Raw genomic sequence first — 19,235 nt, forward strand, 5'->3', positions numbered from 1 at the left:
CTCAATTTCCAGGTGAGAAAACCTTAGAATGCTAAATACTTGCTTGACCTAAGATCATGTTGCTAGTCTGGGGGGGAGGGGCTATCCCAGGAGCACTTTCTCCCCAGAGTCCAGGTCTTGACCACAGTGGTGGTGGGCTACCTCACCATCACCTCAACTGTATCCTACTTGTAATGTCCAGCACCTAACAAGCAAGACTCTTTAATTTTAAGGTCAGACACAAGTATAAGCATTGCCTAAGATTCCCAGGAAGGTAAATTTCAAAGGGCAGTGAAGTATCACAATGAATCTTATAGGCGTAGTGGTTACAGGGCTGGACATAAAAGGAGAGGTAGGAATTCACCATGGAGGAAAGTTTAGTATGGAGAGAGGGAAGCACATTTGTCAAGGTTTAGAGGTGAGATAGAGAATATGGACATGGTCAGTTGTTTTACTCAGATTTGGGTCAATAGTTTGCCTTGCATTCTTTTATCCCACATCTCTCTGCCCCCTACCAAGGATTATGCCTTTGGTTTCTTTACTTTCACAGGTTTAGAGGACCTAGATTATCTTGTATTGCTAGAGCCTGTCTTACATCACATCCTATCTTGGGACTCTGCAGTCTTGCTGTTTGCCTCATCTTTGATGAATCAATGCTGGCCTTCGAGGTGCACACAAATGGTTCTGCATAGTATCCTTGTCATCACCAAGGATGTTGACAGAGGCTTTCAAATGCTAATTAATTAGACCTTCATACCTTGGGCATCTCAAGGGCTCAAGGAAGAAAGATCAGCTCCCTAAATGAGACTCCTAAAGACGGGTACCAAAAGTTCTCTCCTCTCTTAACAACTTATTATGTTTATTACGGCACATGAGTTGTTCTGGTCATTGTAAGGGAGAGAAGACAGAGCCAGGAAGGGATAGTGAAAGGTTTTGCTTTGAAAGCAAGGAAGGAATCTCTACCATCTTTACCAAAGCTCATTCTCATTAAAGGTTCTTGGCTATCATGTTACTTGTATCTGTGATTTTCCATACATGTCTTCCATATATATTATTCCGTATTTTTTTCCGTGTATAATAAATACACCTAAGAATCCTCAAAAATAAGAAAAGATCTGTGCTACTTGTGCTTCTCATCTTCCATCTGACTAGCATCTGCCATCACTTCAACCTCTGGACTTACAGGTATAGTCATGTCCTGAGCACAGTAGCGGTACATTATTCCCATTCTAGTCATCATTAACCGCTTTGAGAATTTTCAAAGACATTTCTCCAGTTCTATTGCTAATGTAGTTGATTTTAACAATTAATTAATTGTTAATTAAAAATCAAATTGTTAATTAATTAAAACACAGTCAAGTAAATATTTGACCCTTACCATTCTGTAGGGCTTCACTACTGACTTCTACTTCAGGCAGAATTAATCTGTCCTAACAGTTAGGTCTCACACAGAGACCTAAGATGCCGGCAAACGTTCTCATATCTAACAGCTTTGACCGAGAGAGCTTTGAGTGGTCAGTCGGCATCGCAGACCTTTCCTGGGCTCCTCTCCTGCCCAGCAGATTGTGACAGCATGTGTTTTTAAACAGACACCGTATCAGTCTGACCTTGGAGGTTGTGCAGTGCCCTGCAAACAATATGGGAATGAAAGATGAAGAATGGCCTTCCTCCACACTGTCTCCTACATTAACTCAGGATGGGGGGGCGGAGTTGCCCTAGATTTTGTTCCAGCCTCTTTGAAACATCAAAGAATGAAATAAAGCAACCAGACACCTCAGTATTAGAAAACTCTTTGTTCAAAAGGTGAAGGTGGAGCGGCAAGCTAATCAATCGTTTATCTCTTGAAAATGTTCCTTCCCCATTGTCAGTTAGGAGAGAGGAGGTCAGGTCTCTTTTTGAAAAGGAAAATAGGAAAAGTTGGCAAGAATTTGAAGATGGTTTGAAGTGCATTTTCCCCTGGATTTTCAAGAATAGTATTTGCATATATAAATACTTTAACTTATTCTAAATGTGAAAGAGGAAAATCATCATTTCTGAGGAGGGGCGAGCTAGAGTTAAAAATACAATATGAAGGTTCCAAAATAATGCTAGTATCTGCAGCAGTTGATTTACTTTCACTGTTATGGCTGAGGGCAGAGAGAAAAGAGGTTAAGTTATTTTCCTCTGCTAGGATTCAAACTCCTTTTCTTTCCCAGAAGTCTTTTTTTTCTTGCAAAATGTTTATTTTTTCAAAGTAGTGTACAATTTAATGAATCATTTATTTTCATTCATCATTTTGTATACTTAGGACTTCATAAACATCTTGTTCTCAGAAGGATTCCAGAAGAAACTGAAGTCACACAGGCTTTTCTCCACTTTACCTCAGAACAACACAATAATATCTTCTAGGTATTTCTATTTTTACCCTGTAATGAGAACACTCAATCTAAAATTGCACACAGCCCTGAGCTGTTACAGTTCTGGTTCACTTTAACCTGAATAAGGCCTTCGGGTTTTCCTGAAATCAGATGCGTGTGATGCCCGTTTTCAAGGCAGTACATAGCTTGTTACCATCAGAATTCAATGTTTATTTCTCATTGTAATGAAAAAGGCTCTCTGGCCGTCCAACCAGCTGTAATTTTTCACCAGTTCTGAATAAACATTTCAACCCCTAACGAGTCGTTGTTGGATTTGAAGAAGAAAATGGAATTAGAGACAGAGTAATTTACATCCATGCTGGCCACCCATTAAAGTTTTTCAACAAATGTGGGTGAGGCAAAAAGATGGCTGTAGTTTTCAAAATGTGGAGAAACAGTTGACAAAGATGATGTTGACAAAGCAGATGTTACTGCTCTGTGAAATGTGCCGTTCTGTGAACAACAACAACAACAACAACAACAACAAAACCAAACAGGCACAGCTGCTGTCCTTGCTGGTGTGACTGCTGTGCAGACCTGCTCCATGACAAGAAAACCTTCCATGGAGATGAGATTGGATTCCCAAGAGCAAGACCTGGCCTTCCGTCCTAGGAGCTGACCCCACAGGATCTATCCCTGCCGTACATTCCAGCACGCTCCCATCCTCCCATCCTCAAGACGGGAGTTCTGATCTGGAAGGAAGGCAATCTGAGGCAGATGGCTCGTGTGTCAAAGAGGCCTGGGTCAGCTTCCCCTCTAGCCTGTGTGGCACTCCCGGAATTGGGGCCCTCCTGGGCAAGTCAGACCATCTGGGGCAGAGACTCTTTTGCTGAGCATCAGTAAATTCACAACTCTCCCGGGTGTGCTCAGGAATTCTCTGTCATCCAACCTCTACTGCCTGAGAAGTTGATCAAGGATAGGCGGCCTGAATCTCTCACAGCTCCCTTTTACCCCTAGAAACCACTGGATGCGTTTTTCTCAGATAAGTAAGTGAACATTCACCATTTTAGCCAAAATGAGGCAAGTTGTACAACGTTAACTTTTTAAGCTTTCCATGCTTTCAAAGCTCGGGACTTGATGCAAGAAAACGTCCTTCTTAGTACGAAATTGTATATTTGACTCAGTACGAAATTGTTATATTATAGTGGAATGTTGGGAAAGGTCAAGGAGCCTCAGAATGATCAGTGATGGCATAGGTAAGTGGGCTCCCACAAAAAAGGGGGGAAGGGGAAGCTTGCAAATCCAGTCAGTCAGCAGAGGCTGCAAAGTGCAAACCTTCTCAGCATTCAGCATTACTCCCTGGAGCAAGGCACGACACCGCACGTCTTCTGAGTCTCTGTTTTCCCCTGCAGCCTCCATGCCCTCTCAGAGAAGAGACAATTACGCCTAATTTTATATTCACTGGTTGAATTTCTTTAAACCACTTTAAATATCACAGCAGCATCCTTAACCATAAACAGAAATGTTGTTCTGAACTGATTATTTAAATGGGTTTGTCACTTTCACAGACTGGAAATTGTTTAGGGGATTTTGTTTCCAAAAGAACTTTAGAAACTACTTAGCAAAGATCTTTTATTAAAGTGAGACAAGTGATAAAGAACCGAATCTTTCTAAAATTACAGATTATGAATCACCGGAAAAACTGATGGCGTATGCATATCAAATCTGTGCTTGAAAACATCATATTGCCAGAAGGCCGTGACTGGAATGGAGAGTAGAAAAAAGATGGAAAACGTGATTGACGAATGTGTAACAATGATCACCTAGATCATTTTTGGCAGAAAAGCAGACCTGGTAACTATATATATATATATTTTTTTTCTGGTAACTATATTTTTGCTTCTCTACTAGACATTACCAACTTAAGATGCTGAAAAAAGGTACTTGTGTGATGGTTCCTAGCAAAAGAAAAATCAGAGTATTTTAAAAGATATTGACATGCATGTAAGCTGTTTGCTTACAATGGCAATGCCTTGTTTTAAAATAATGATGTTGGGTTTGTGACAGTTATTTGATTCTGATATCTGAGGGCATGATGACTATATATAATCTGCGAAAATGAGGGGCACCTGGGTGGCTCAGTTGGTTAAGCTCCTGCTTTCGGCTCAGGTCATGATGGGGTCCTGGGATCAAGCCCTGCATCACATCAGGCTCCCTGCTCAGCGGGAAGTCTGCTTCTCCCTCTCCCTCTGCCCCTCCCCCCTGCTCTATGTGCGTGCGCTCTCTCTCTCTCTCTCTCAAATAAAAAAATACATATATATAATCTAAGAAAATGAGAGAAAAATGTCTGTCCTCAAAGGTCCTGTGGGTGAGAGCAACAGATTGACCCTGTTGAGTTTTGCTCCTTCTCCTTCTTCCTCACCACCCTCCTCCTCTACTTCCCTCTACGCCTCCCCTCCCCCTCCTCCTCATTCTCATCTCCCTCCCTCCTCCTCCTCTTCTTCTTCCTCTCCTTATCCTCCTCCTCCTCCTCCTCCTTCTTCTTCTATATTTTATAAAGCAAGGGGATTCTCTTTTAGGACCATCTCCAATATCCCACTTAATGCGTCTTCTTTGAGAAGTCATGACTGCACCAGGAAGCTCTATTGTAGGTATTATTTGTGCTTGTCCCTGTAGGGCAGAAAGAGTTCATGAAGTTAAAAAAAAAAAAAAGGAAAGAAAAAGAAAAACTATGTGTTTGAGTTTGAAATGTGGACTTTCCTTCTTTGAAAGTAGAATGGTCTTTTATTTTTCTGCATTTCCTCTAATATGGAGCAGAGAAAACGATGAGTAAATGATTTTGAATGAATGAACAATCACATTCAGACTGGAGCAGATTTCTGTGCAGACAGAATCTAGTATGTATCATACCTAGAATTGATATGATACATAAAAAAAATCAACTAAAAGTCTCCATTAAAAATTTTTTTTTAATGGAGAGAGAATTGTTTTTCTCTCATAGGTCTTCACAATACTACTACTTCTTAGTAGACATTACCCTTTCTGGAGTAATATTGAGGGAAGCAGATTGTGGAAGGCTTCATAAGAAATGGCAAAGAGTTTGCACTTGATGCATTAGCTCTGGAGAGTCACTGAAGGATTTAGAACATCCAAGAAACTTAATGAGAATGGTTGTGTACACGACAGTTGGGGCTGGGAACTAGGGGACACGAGGAAGGATTCTGTTATGACTTCTCCAGGTGTTGCAGGAAGGAGAACTGGTCTTAGAACTGGTCAGTAGAAATGGAAAAGGGATGGCTATGAGAGGTATTTTGAAAAATTATAAACCCCTTGAGAGCTGGAATTCTGTCTCACTCGTCTCTGTGCCTGCTCATGCAGGATAAGGGACTGTCAGGATCCAGTAGGCATATGTTGGTGTAAAATGAACTGTGTGACAAAATATAGCACATGAAGACTACATACAAAGCAATAATGCCTACAAGGCCTCTGGTGGGTTGTTTGGGGTGAAAATTCAGTTATATTTTGAAAAATGATTCTAAATAGGAAAACGGTGATATCCTTGAGAGAGACTTCTCTGGGGTGAGGGTCATAATCAAACACCAATTCCATACTTACTTATGGTGCCTTTGAGCTGTCCCCACACACAATTCCTTGATCCTTCTCTGAGCTCCAGGGACACTCGATTCACTAAAGTGTGTTGTTGTTCTTATCACATCGTATTACTATTAGTTCCCTCCTATTATAACTTCTTGAAGGTAGGGACCTAATCATGTTGTTTTTGAAAAAATTGAGGTATAATTGTCATTCAGTAAAATGCACACATTAGTGTACAGCTCAGTTACTTTCTACTTATGTATACACCCAGGTAGCCACTACCTAGATCAGGATATAGAATAATTAAATCACCCCAGAAAGTTCTCTTCTGCTCCATCTCAGTCAAAAGTCAGAAGTGTCTCGGCCCCCGCCCCAGGTAACCATGATTCTGACCTCTATGGTGTAGATGATTTTTTCCTGTTTCTGAATTTCATACAAATGGAAACATTCAGTGTGTACTCTAGTGCTTCACAAGAGGTTCATTTGTATCACTGTATTTATTGGTTGCTCTTTTTAATTGTTATTTATTTTTCCGAGGTATGAATATTTCACTTTGCTGTTGATGAATATTTGAGTTGTTTCTGGTTTTGAGCTCTTATGAATAAAGCTGATAAATTCATTCTGTGCATGTCTTTTTGGTGATACATGGATTTATTTCTCTTGGGGTATGGACCTGGGGGCAGAATTGCAGGGTTATAGGGTAAGCACATGTTTCACTTTATTAAAAAATGTCTAATCGTTGTCCAAAGTTGTAGCATTTTACTCTCCCACTGTTAATGAGCCTTGCAGTTGGTCCACTGCCTTACCACACTTGGTATGGCCGGTCGTCTAATTTTGGTCATTTGGGTGGGTACATAATGCAGGTTTAGTTTGTATTTCTCTGGTGAATAATGATGTTGAACACCTATCCATTGGCTTATTTGGCCATTTGGATATCTTTTGTGAAGTGTCTCTTCAAGTGTTTTGCACATTTTAAAAATTGGATTGTTTGTCTTGTTAATTAATCACGTTACTTTTTTGGATTCCCAGCATTCAGAATAGTGATAATTAACAAATATTTTTATAGGTTTGTTGAATAAGACAATGAGAGTAAATAAAATTGGCTTTATTTGCAAATTTTTCTCTGTCACTGGCCATAGGAAATGGGTTGTGGAAGTAATTAGCTTCTATGATGCATTTAAATTTGTTGGTTTTTGAAAATATCAAGACATAAATTCTAAACACAGCTGGTTGTATTTGTGATAGAGCACTTGTAATTTTACATTAAATTTTGGTTCATTCATGCATGCATTTAAAGTACTCATCATCATAGTGTCTGGAAGCCCAGAAAGATTTTAGACCAGAATACAAATTGTAACATTACTTTCTGTTCTTTCATCATGTTAATAAGGTAGATTAGATACGATGTCCAAAATGTAGGATTTATTCCATTAGTTACATTTTTTATTTGATTTCTAGACTAGAAATGTGCTTTTAAATTCCTTAAAGATAAATAAGCTTTAAAAAATAGGAAAAAAAAATTTAAGTCCAGGTTTGAGTTTATTTTATGTTTTAGTAACTATTTTTTATTATAAAAGTAGAGGCCACTCCATTTTGAATATTTAGAAAATATGGTAATATAAAAAGAAAATAATCTTCATTTGACCAAATCCAGATTCCCACGCTGAACATCTGTCCTTCTTTCTGAGTTTTATACACATGCCTGTGGGTGTGTATATATATATCTATATATATGTGTACATCTGCGTGATCTATGTAGCTATATGTTTATTTTTATAGTTCCACTCAACTTTCTCTTATGGTAGATTATGGAAGCTCATTAGTATATTCGTAGAAAGAAGAAAGTTGGCTGTTTGAGGTCTCTGGTATCTTTTGCATAGCGTTTGCTTCATGTAGCAAGATTGAAAATGGGTACTTAGTAGTCCTTTTCCACTATCTGTGCTGCTTAGGTTGGGAACTGTGTCCATCTTTCCTTCCCGCTAGCACCTAACATTATACCTTGTGCATGCGGCAGACACTCATCAAGTGTTCGCTAACCGGCCTCTAGAGGGCGGCTGGCTCTGTTAGACGCATCGCCGCTGCAGGGACAAGGCCAGATTCTGTCCACTAAGTCAGAGCAGACTGTTCTATGTGGTCCCACTTAGATGAGTGTGGAAACTCCTGGTTTGCTTCTATGCCTGAGGCGTTGTAGATTCAGGAGCTCAACAGGATCCTTAAAGATCTTCTCATTTAATTCTGTGCATCCAGGCAGATGAATTGCTAAACTCTAGGACAGCCATGAAGTCTCTTGAAGCTTTTTAAAGATGGAGACTATTGAAATATTTCATCAAATGCAGTCTCTTCCAAACATTATTTTATGGGTAGACTTAATCAGTAATTTAGTTATGTTTGAGATAGCTGAGTTTCAACTTTGACTTTTCTAATGTTAAAACAGATAATTATAGTGGTGCCTGGGTGGCTCAGTCAGGTGGGCTTCCCGCTTTTAGGGTCCTGGGATAGAGCCCCGTTTCGTCGGGCTCTGCACTCAGCGGGGAGTCTGCTTGAGGATTCTCTCTCTCCCTCTCCCTCTGCCCCTCCCTCCCCTCATGCAAGTGTGCGCTCTCTCTCTTTCAAATAAATAAATAAATAAATAAATCTTTAAAAAAAAATAACCTCAGATGATTATATTCCATGTTTAGGTGGTAAGAAGGAAATGATAGCAGAAAGCAGTATGCTGAATTTTAAAGAGGTTTGTTCTCTAAATTGTGAATATACAAAGGTGTAGCCTTGTGAATTAATGTGACATATAGATTTAAAATATGAAAATTAAATATGATTTTATAAAATCTCACTTATCAAGAAATAAACCCAAAGGAAAACATAAGTATAATACAAATAGTTATCCCTGATTAGGGCATATTTTCCCTTAGACTAATAAATGCTTTGTGTATAAGGTACCTCCAAATATTATTTTCTTTTAGGATAAAGTAAGTTTATGTGGATCACTCATGGAAAATTTACATGAATGTACAATGGACTTTTTTTTTTAATTTCAAAAGGTTTAATTAATGCAAATAAAAATGGACCCAAACCCCAAACTTTCCTCTCAGGCAAAGGATGATGCCAGGTGTGTGGAAGGATGCCTCCTCCTATATCCTTGTCTTCCCAGAGTTTTCAGTTGGCGGCAGTGGGCGGGAAGGGGGGACATCTAGACAAATCCTTTGATAGGCCAAGATGGCTCTGGAAGTTGAGTGTATAAGCTTTCTTAGTCTAAGAATTTTCTAGGTGCTATAATGTTCAGGCTGTGGGATATTTTTAGCAGTGGTGATACTGAGCAGCTGACCGCAGACACCCTGTAGTATAATGAATGCAAAGCCTGTGCATCACTGCTGGCCCCGGACAGGGTAAAAGGATTCTTCTTTCCCTTTTTCTGCACCCCTCCTTTCCATTAAGGTTTCACTCCTTAGTAGGAAGAATGAAGCTTCTGATTATGATCAGAGTGCATCAATTGTATTTTTGCAATTGATGATGGTTAATAAGTAGGCAAATTTCTTTAGTCAGTACACCCAACATGGCACTGAAATCCTGCTATAAATCTAGTTCTTCTTACACCTGAAATATCAATTTAACTGAGTCTAAGAAAACCCAAAACTTGGATGAGGTTAATGAATTTAAGTTCCTTGAGCAGTCAGTTTCATATCAAAGCACTTAGTGGGGTTAAAATAATTTCATATTATACATATCGCAACTTATTTCATGCTAAGTATAGAGCATTAAAATATAGTTTGTGCTTTATGTGAGTAAGAAGATGGAATCTTTATGTGGCTTACTCTTTTCAATGCATCCCTTTAAAAAAAATGATAAAATAGATGCATTCTACTATTAATCCCCAATGTTCCCTTCCTTATTAGACATCAGGTCTGTTGATCAGTGCTCAGGAGACCTTGTTGGCCCCACGTGTCTTTAAAATTGCCAATTAGCAGCCCTGCCCAGATGCAGCATGTTACCAGCCACAAAGGAGGGATGTTATTTAAAAACAGGCAACTCTTTTCTTCCATGATTGGGCTAAATACATGCAAGTAGGGCTATAGGAAACAAAGGATGGCTTTGAAGTTGTTTAAATCCTTCTACAACTGAGAGCCATTGCCGCACATTTTCCTGTAGGCTTCAGGACCTCTCCTCTGAGTATAAGCACCCTGGAGACTGGAGGCGTTGTTTTCCTTCACTCAGTGTAAACTGCTTTGAGACTCTCTGACATCATTAAGTCAAATTTTAGCCCAGACATTTTGTTCAGACCTAAACTCTGAATGACACTTGTTCGGTTGATTAAGAGGGAAGTACAATATCTGGGAACTGCTCATAATGTGATACAAATGCCAAAGGGTTCAACTTGAACTTGAGATATATTTGTATCTCTCAGCTCTCATTGTTTTACATTCTGATGTAAAGATTTTATTTTTTTTCTCCTTCTGACACACTTTGGCCTGGTTAATAATGCCTCAGGTCTGGGGCATATTTGCTTGAGAAGTATGGTATTCTTTTTCTCCTACTATTTCCTCCCACTTCAACTTCCCACCTTGCATCTTCTGTCCCCAAAGAAGTATTTGCCTTTTCATTTGTAATCTTTTGTGGTTTATTATTTTAATACTGTGAGTCTGAGTATGAACCTACAAAAAGTTATCATCTGAAGAAAATAATACTGGACCAAATTTATAAAAGATACAGAAATCTAGATAAATTCATTTAAAACAAGTATTATATCCTTAATGCTGTGGGGATAAGCCCTAACCACTGACTTTAAGTATAATAGAACTAACAGTATCAATAATAGCGGTGTTAATATTTATTGCAATCTTATTTTATGGCAGACATTGTGTAAGGTATTTTATATTCATAATCTTTTTTTTTAAAGATTTTATTTATTTGTCAGAGAGAGAGAACAAGTGGAGGGTGGCAGGTAGAGGGAGAAGCAGGCTCCCCGCTGAACAAGGAGCCCAACATGGGATTCGATCCCAGAACCTGGGATCATGACCTGAGCTGAAGGCAGATGCTTAACTGACTGAGCCACCCAGGTTGTCCCCATTCATAATCTTTTTTTAAAAATATTTTATTTATTTATTTGAGAGACTGACTGAGTGAGAGAGAGCACAGGAGCAGGGTCAGAGGGAGAGGGAGAGGCCAGCTCCCCTGCTGAGCAGGGAGCCCAACATGGGTCTTGATCCCAGGACCCTGGGATCATGACCTGAGCCAAAGGCAGATGCTTAACTGACTGAGCCACTTCCTCCCATTCATAATTTTCTAAGATAATTTCAATGGTCCCCATATTCCAAATGAAGAAATTGAGGCCCAGAGAGGTTAACTAATTCCTCTAGGATCACACAGGTCAAATGGGATCCAGGTAGGACAAAGATTTGGATTGAATCTGTCTGCTCAAAGGTGACGTACCTGCACAATGTGTTAAAATACCTGTGCAAGGTATTGGTGATGGGATGCTCAGGTGTGCAGAGGAATGTAAGAAAAGAGAAAATAATTCAAGACTTGGGTGGTCAGGAAAAGTTTTGCAGAAAAGGTCAACACTCTTAGAAGTGGTAAGTTGGAAATGTGAAGAAAAGGAGCCTGGGAGAGCTCTTGAGGGAGGACTCACACCCTCTGCAAATCTGTGCAGGCCATGCCATGTCGAGCCTGTAAGTCCTCAGGGTCTCCATGTTTGCCAATAGCATCAGGCAGCCTATGGACGGCAAAAATGGTGTTCCATTCACTGTGCCTCCCATAGGCCTTCTGGGTACAAAACCCAGTGGATTTGGTCGGCATTATACCATTGACGGAACTTTTGGGAAAATGTCAGCATTAGTTTCAATTAGGGAATCTTATATTGTCAGAAACTTTATGGTTTACTTATCATTTCAAGAAAATTGTCTTATTTTGGTCCTATCAAAGTAGAATGGGCATTATTATCCTCATTTACTAGTGAAAAAAGTAAAGCTCAGAAAGGCTTTATAAGAATAGCATCATACTATATTCTTTATTGCATCTTTCTTTTTTCCTTGACAGTATCATTAGCATATTCTTATATGATTAGATATTCTTTTATACCATAATTTTAAATAGTTATGTACATTTCCTCATATTAAGCAGTGCTCTGCTGTTAGGCATTTAGATGGATATTCCTCTTTTGCGAATGGTGTGGGGAAAGGTCTCTCCTATATTGTATATATTGTGGAAGGGACTTTGAATTTGATGATATCTATTAAAACTAAAAACATATGTGTTCCATGAGCAAATGAGTCTACATTTAGGAATTTGTCCACTAGAAGTAATCACACATGTGCAAAGCAGCATTGTTTATATTTGCAGAAATTTTGGGAACAACTTACACATTCATAAATTACAGATCAGGTAGAACATGGTACATTTATAGATAGAAATACCCCAGAGCCATAAAAAGGATCAAAATGTGCTATCAGAGAATGCTTTCCAGAATATATTTTGAGTAAAAACATCAGATTACAAAATAGTATGAACCCATTTATTCAATGTGAGTATAGATTTATTTAATCTAACAGGCTGACAATATTTAATGGTTGAAATTCATTCTAATTTATTTAGTAAGCATATTTTTTTCACTAATCTTTCTTTTCATCCTAGGCAGGCAAATTGCCAAATCACCAAAGGAGATGAAAATTGCTCTGGAAAACAACATCACTATGGGGCTGGGAAAGAAGTTCAGGGCTGAAGGGTTTGTTGTGATTTAAGAGAGAGAGAGAGAGCCCCTTTTCTCTGCAGATGTATAATTTATCTCTTGAATGTTTCCTACATTTTCCATTGGATTGGTATTTCTTAAGTCTTAATGTATTGTGTTTATGCTAAATGTTTATTTGCTGACAAGATCAGTTTTAAACAATGACATGGAAATTTAGGTCATTTAAAATAGATATTTCAATGTTAGTAGTTGGGAACCAAAGAAGTTTATTTTATAAAGTTATTTTTATTTCCGAAGCAATTGAGATATACTTTTATGTTTGAGAGTCCATTTTTTCTCTTGAATGAGTAGCCTTTTGGAGGTACTTACAGCCTAAAAATCTGCTAAAATTATGGATTGAATTTAATTCTTAAGGGGTACTTTTTGAATTCTTCAGGACTATTTCAAGTTCTCAGATCGCTTCAACTAGAAAGACTTTTAATGATCACCATTGAAATGTTTACAGTTAAATTTAAATTTAGTTCTTTGTACTGAAATGTCTTAAACAACATTCCAAATTAATAAAGAGAAAACAATATTTTCCTATAACTTTATGCTTTTAAGTTTACTGTCCAAAACAGATAAAACCAAAATAAAGAAAAAGAGCATTCCCTCACAAACGTATCCTCCAGCATCTCCATCTGCTTTCATTTTTATCCGTTCTCTTTAAGTTTTCATCTATGTATAACAGAAATTTAAAATTTGTAGTATAACATAAAAATATTTTTTTTTATTATTAATAGAAATTAAATTTTACATTTCATGACCAAGCTGCAAATCTTTATAAACATCAGTTTCTTTTCTGGTGCTATGCTTTCCATACCAAGATTTCTTGGATTCTCTCCAAACTCCTTTTCTGGTCTGTTTTCTCACAGAATTTATGTGTCCCATGGCCTCATCACTTATGAAATTATTTTCTCATTCATTCCATAAAAAGGCAGGAGAGCTCCCAAATTTTGAATGTGTTGGCTTTTTGAATGACTAAGGGGATGGGAGCTTCCTCTTTTTCAATACCGTAATTCTAGCTTTACCGAATTTCCATTTTTAAAACATGCTATTTATATAGTCTTTTAAGCCTAAAATATTTGATACTAGACGAAATTGAAATTTTTGTAGGCTATCAGCACAGGAGATCCATCTTAGTTAAGAAAAGGAGGAAAAAAAGTAACAGGTTTGTGCCCAGTAGGTGCTTGGCTGTAGGACTGGCTAATGAGTCCCCGGACCCAGGATGACTTGGTGAAGAGGATGCTTCAGCCTGTCTTTCATGGTTACAAGAAATTGTGGCCACTAAAGACCTTGTAGAGGAGGAAAACTTTTCCCTTCTTCTTTTCTAGGTTCTTTGGCTGGCATAATAATTAAACTGACATAAAACAGCTTAATGGGAGAAAAATTTAATTTCGTATGTATGGGAACTCATAAAAAATTATGAGACTCAAAGAAGAGACTAAAGCAGGCAGCTGGTATACCTTTTAGACAAGGAATAAATTCGTGAAGAATTGACAAGACAAAGGGGTTTGGATTTGGGGTAATAAATTAGTGAAGCAGTAACAAGGGTTGTTTACACAGCCTTCTCTGCCCTAAATTTCCTTATCTCTGGTGATAAGGATGTTTCTCCACCTCCAGGTACAGGGAGGGTAACTTCCACATGGGAGATTTATTTCCTGTTTTCAGAGGACAAAGGAGGTCAGAGTGTCCTTCTTTAACGAACTATTTCTTAAGCAACTTTAATTCAAAATAATTGATATGCCAAAGTGACATATTTTGGGGTGGCATATTCTGTTCACCTTCAGACTGATGCCAAGATGTTTATTCCTCTAAAATACAATGACCTTGGAAGCAGGGCAAGAGTCACTGTTTCTTTATACGATGGCCCTGCATGTAATTCAGATATTAACTCTTAACCAGATTTGTACCTCAAAGCAACTTGGGAAAGACGATTTTTAGTTTTAAAATCCAGATTTACAAATTTTTTCCATGTTGTCAAACTTTAAATTTTCCTTATGTATGTAAAAGTTCCATTGATTTTTGTGAGATAAGTTGTAGCAATATTTAGAATCAGTAAGAGTTTAGAATTTGCCACGCACTTATCTAAGGAATTTTTGTTTCATTCCTTTGATCCTCCTGTGAATTAGGCATTATTATTGTTATTAGTCCCACTTTAATGAAGACATGACTATTGCACAGAAAGTTTAGTAACTTGCCCTGCTTACGTGGAGGAGCCAGGAAGATGAAGCAGGTGGTCTGGTTCCAGAGCCTACGGACCTAGCCGTCAGCTACAGCAGCCTCCCAACATGCAACACGGCAAGAATGAGAGACTTGTTTGCTAGCTGAGAAGTCTGTTCTTGTTGTGGAAGCCATCGTTGCATGAATAGGAAATAGGCGATGTTGGAAACATCTATGTTAATTTTGAACGTTTCAGAGAAGGTATTTAAGTTTCAAATTATTTGTGAACTATAGCAAAGCCTTCCCTATTTTGTAACCTCAAGTAGGATGCAAAAGAACTGCTTGGATGTAATACTTTAAGAGAAATGGGGACACTCTCCGGGTTTGGGTGGAAGCCCTTTCAGGCTGCATTTTAACTTCGGTTCTGGATCATGCCCTCAGTCTCTTCACACACTAGCACCACCCTCATCTTCTCTTTCAACATAAAGCTTGTCTTCCCTCTGTTCTCTTCTAATGAATGATCAAGAGATAATGTGTCTTCATTTTCATGCTAAACATCAACACTTATGCTTCTGTAGGCCAGCTAGAGCTCAGTCCAAGCAGAGCTCATTAGGATATATAAGGTAAATTTATTTATTTATTTATTTTTAATTTTTTTAATTAACATATAATGTATTATTTGTTTGAGGGGTATAGGTCTGTGATTCATCGGTCTTACACAATTCACAGTGCTCACCATAGTACTTACCCTCCCCAATGTTCATCACCCAGCCACCCCATCCCTCCCACCCCCCTCCACTCCAGCAACCCTCAGTTTGTTTCCTGAGATTAATGCTTTAATGGTTTGTCTCCCTCTCTGGTTTCTTCTTGTTTCATCTTTCCCTCCCTTCCCCTATGATCCTCTGTCTTGTTTCTCAAATTCCTCATATCAGTGAGATCATATGATACTTGTTTTTCTCTGATTGACTTATTTCACTTAGCATAATACCCTCTAGTTCCATCCACGTCATTGCAAATGGCAAGATTTCTTTCTTTTTTTGATGGCTGCATAATATTCCATTGTATATAGATACCACATCTTCTTTATCCATTCATCTGTTGATAGACATCTAGGCTCTTTCCACAGTTTGGCTATTGTGGACATTGCTGGTATAAACATTGCGGTGCATGTGCCCCTTCAGATCACTGCATCTGTATCTTTGGGGTAAATACCCAGTAGTGTAATTGCTGGGTCATAGGGTAGCTCTATTTTCAACTTTTTGAGGAACGTCCATTCTGTTTTCCAGAGTGGCTGCACCAGCTTGCATTCCCACCAACAGTGTAGGAGGGTTCCCCTTTCTCCGCATCCCCGCCAACATCTGTTGTTTCCTGACTCGTTAATTTTAGCCATTCTGACTGGTGTGAGGTGGTATCTCATTGAGGTTTTGATTTGGATTTCCCTGATGCCGAATGATGTTGAGCACTTTTTCATGTGTCTGTTGGCCATTTGGATGTCTTCTTTGCAGAAATGTCTGTTCATGTCTTCTGCCCATTTCTTGATTGGATTATTTGTTCTTTGGGTGTTGAGTCTGGTAAGTTCTTTATAGATTTTGGATACTAGCCCTTTATCTGATATGTCATTTACAGATATCTTCTCCCATTTTGTCGGTTGTCTTTTGGTTTTGTTGAATGTTTCCTTTGCTGTGCAAAAGTTTTTTTATCTAGATGAAGTCCCAATAGTTCATTTTTGCCCTTGCTTTCCTTGCTTTCAGCAATGTTTCTAGGAAGAAGTTGCTGCGGGCAAGGTGGAAGAGGTTGCTGCCTGTGTTCTCAAGGATTTTGATGGTGGTAAATTTAAATTCCAGGCCCCTAAGCAAATTTCAGATTTAGAGGTGATTGTGTGAAAGAAACAAAGAGAGGCTGGAAACACAATAGTTGAATATGAGGAAGAAAAATAATCCTCTGTAACATGTTGCCCAGAGCCCACCAGGCTGTAACTTCCTGCTCCAGGCATCTTCCTCCTCCTCCTCACCTGGCTACAGCTGGAGGGAGGATGCTTGCTTTTAATGGAGAGTTGGCTTCCTTTTGATTCAGCTGTTTGGATTCCTTGAACTAAATCAGAGGTGCCAATCAAAGCTCTACCCTATCCTCTCTGGTTAGGATCCTTTCACTTCAGTATGGCCTTTAATAATGGTGAAATAAGTCGTCTCTGTTTAAGCCACAGTGGAGTTGGCCTGAGCAAAGCTGGACTGTTTGCTTAAAAGCGGGTATGGGTGGGAGAAACAAATCTGAGCCTACTGCTGCTGCATTTGAGGTTTTGTTTGTTTTTTTAGTTTAGTTTTTTTAAATTAATTAATTAATTTTTAAAAAAGATTTTATTTATTTATTTGAGAGAGAGAGAGCATGAGCGGAGGGGAGAGGCAGAGGGAGTGGGAGAAGCAGGCTCCCTGCTGAGCACAGAGCCCTACTAGGGGCTCAGTCCCAAGGTTCCGGGATCATGACCTGAGCCAAAGGCAGATACTTAACCGACTGAGCCACCCAGGTGCCCCTGGTTTTTTAGTTTTTATTTTAAAAATTTTAACAGGTGAAAAAATGGAACAAATTATTTAAGATTCCAAATTTGGATTCTAGTTTGGTTTAATAAACCAAATGCTTCTGACTAATGTGGAAATTAAGCAAGAATCTTTAAAAGTAACCGGTGAAAGTTTGCTCATAAAAACAATAACAACAGCAAAAGCAGGAAACTGCTCTTTTCTATAAGTAGGGGCTGCTCCATGAATGGAAAAGGGAAAATCCCAGGGAAGTAGTATCAAGAGGGAAGAAACCAGCAGATGCACTGGCAAAGCCCAGAAGAGAATGAGATTCATGTGTGCTCACTGATTCTTGGCTTCTGTCCTGCCCTTGAGTTGGTTTCTGTTATTCACAGCTAAAATTGTCTTCACTAATATTATAAATAATATGAAAAGCTAGAAAGCCTTAAAAATGTAATTCATGACATACCTTCTGTAGAGAGAAGTGTATTGGAAGCACTCAAATGCCAAGATCTGATTTGTCTGTCTTTCAAGGTTGAACAATGAATGTCCTCATGGGGTTGAAAGAGTTGCAACTATAGCACTTCTCAGGCCAGTCCTCCACACCCAGAGGGGAATGACAGTAATCTTTTTTTTTTAAGATTTTTACAATTTATTTACTTGAGAGAGAGCATGAGCCAGCGGGGGTGGGGGTGGGGACAGCAGGAGAGAGAGAAGCAGACTCCCCACTGAGCAGGGAGCCCAACATGGGGGCTTGATCCCAGGACCCTGGAATCATGACCTGAGCCAAAGGCAGATGCTTAATTGACTGAGCCACCCAGGCGCCCCTGGAATGAAAGTAATCTAATAGTAGGAAGAGGTCACAGAGTTACTGCAGGAAGGCACGCTCCTGTCAGGGTGAAAGAAAGTGCTTGCCTCCCTTAACCCATTGTTACCTTTGACTCAGGGAGTTGATCATTTGCATGTAACAGAATATTGGGGCATTTTAGGAAGGCCTTGTGGGACAGGATAATGACAGGAAGATGTCATCCCTACTAGACTTCTTATCCTGACAGCCCCTCCCAACTCCGTAAGATGCTCAAAAGAAACTAGAATTAGTGAATGGAAGGACAGAGAAATCAAGAATTTAGAATAACTTGAAAAAAAAAAAAGGTTTATTTACATTGGTAAAATATAAAGGAATATCTCTTCTCGAAGTTGCTTCAACGGGTAAACAGAGAAGAGGTATGAAGGTGTGTGTGTACCTCAGGCCCCTGAAACTGATATGAGGAAGGAAAAAGAATGAGTGGCTGAAAATAATATGGAACTGCTGTAGTTGGATTGTGAGGCGCATAAGAATATGTGACTTGAGGAAATAAATATGGAGAGGGTGGGATGTGAATGTCCTGACTTGTTCAATTTAGACACTGCATACATAATATTGTTTTGTTTTCTCTTTGATGCCCTAGAAATAAAAATTGAAAATTTCCTTCAGCATCCAGGAGAGTTTAGAGAGCCAATCCTTTCTGCCATCAAGGAAGGAAAAACTAGTTTTAAGATTTTAAGATTTCGTCTCTGGGCATAATGGGCCTTCACAGCTCATTGTGAAAATACGAGAGGAAGGACAGGGTCTGGGGAAAGAAGCAGAGTGGCATGGAGAAGCTGAGACAAGAAGGAACTTCTTCAGCCTGGACTGAGGTTCCCTGGGAATAGAGAGGAGAAGAGGCTCAGTATCTGGAGTCTCTGGCTCCTGGCATGGCTGCCAGGTGAGCCTATGGAGGTGAGCTCCTCAGTAACAGAATTGCCAGCCTCCTGGAAGATGCCCACTTCCTACTGCAGGCAAGCAAGTGAAGAGATTAAGAGATGACATCAGGCTTGATTAATGAAGATGCCTGCAGCAACCCTTGACCAAAGGGCTACCAGAGGTCTTCTTTCCGCAGATACCATGAATGCCTT

Source organism: Phoca vitulina, unplaced genomic scaffold (assembly GCF_004348235.1).
Source record: "Phoca vitulina isolate PV1807 unplaced genomic scaffold, GSC_HSeal_1.0 scaffold9, whole genome shotgun sequence".
Classification (NCBI taxonomy): domain Eukaryota; kingdom Metazoa; phylum Chordata; class Mammalia; order Carnivora; family Phocidae; genus Phoca; species Phoca vitulina.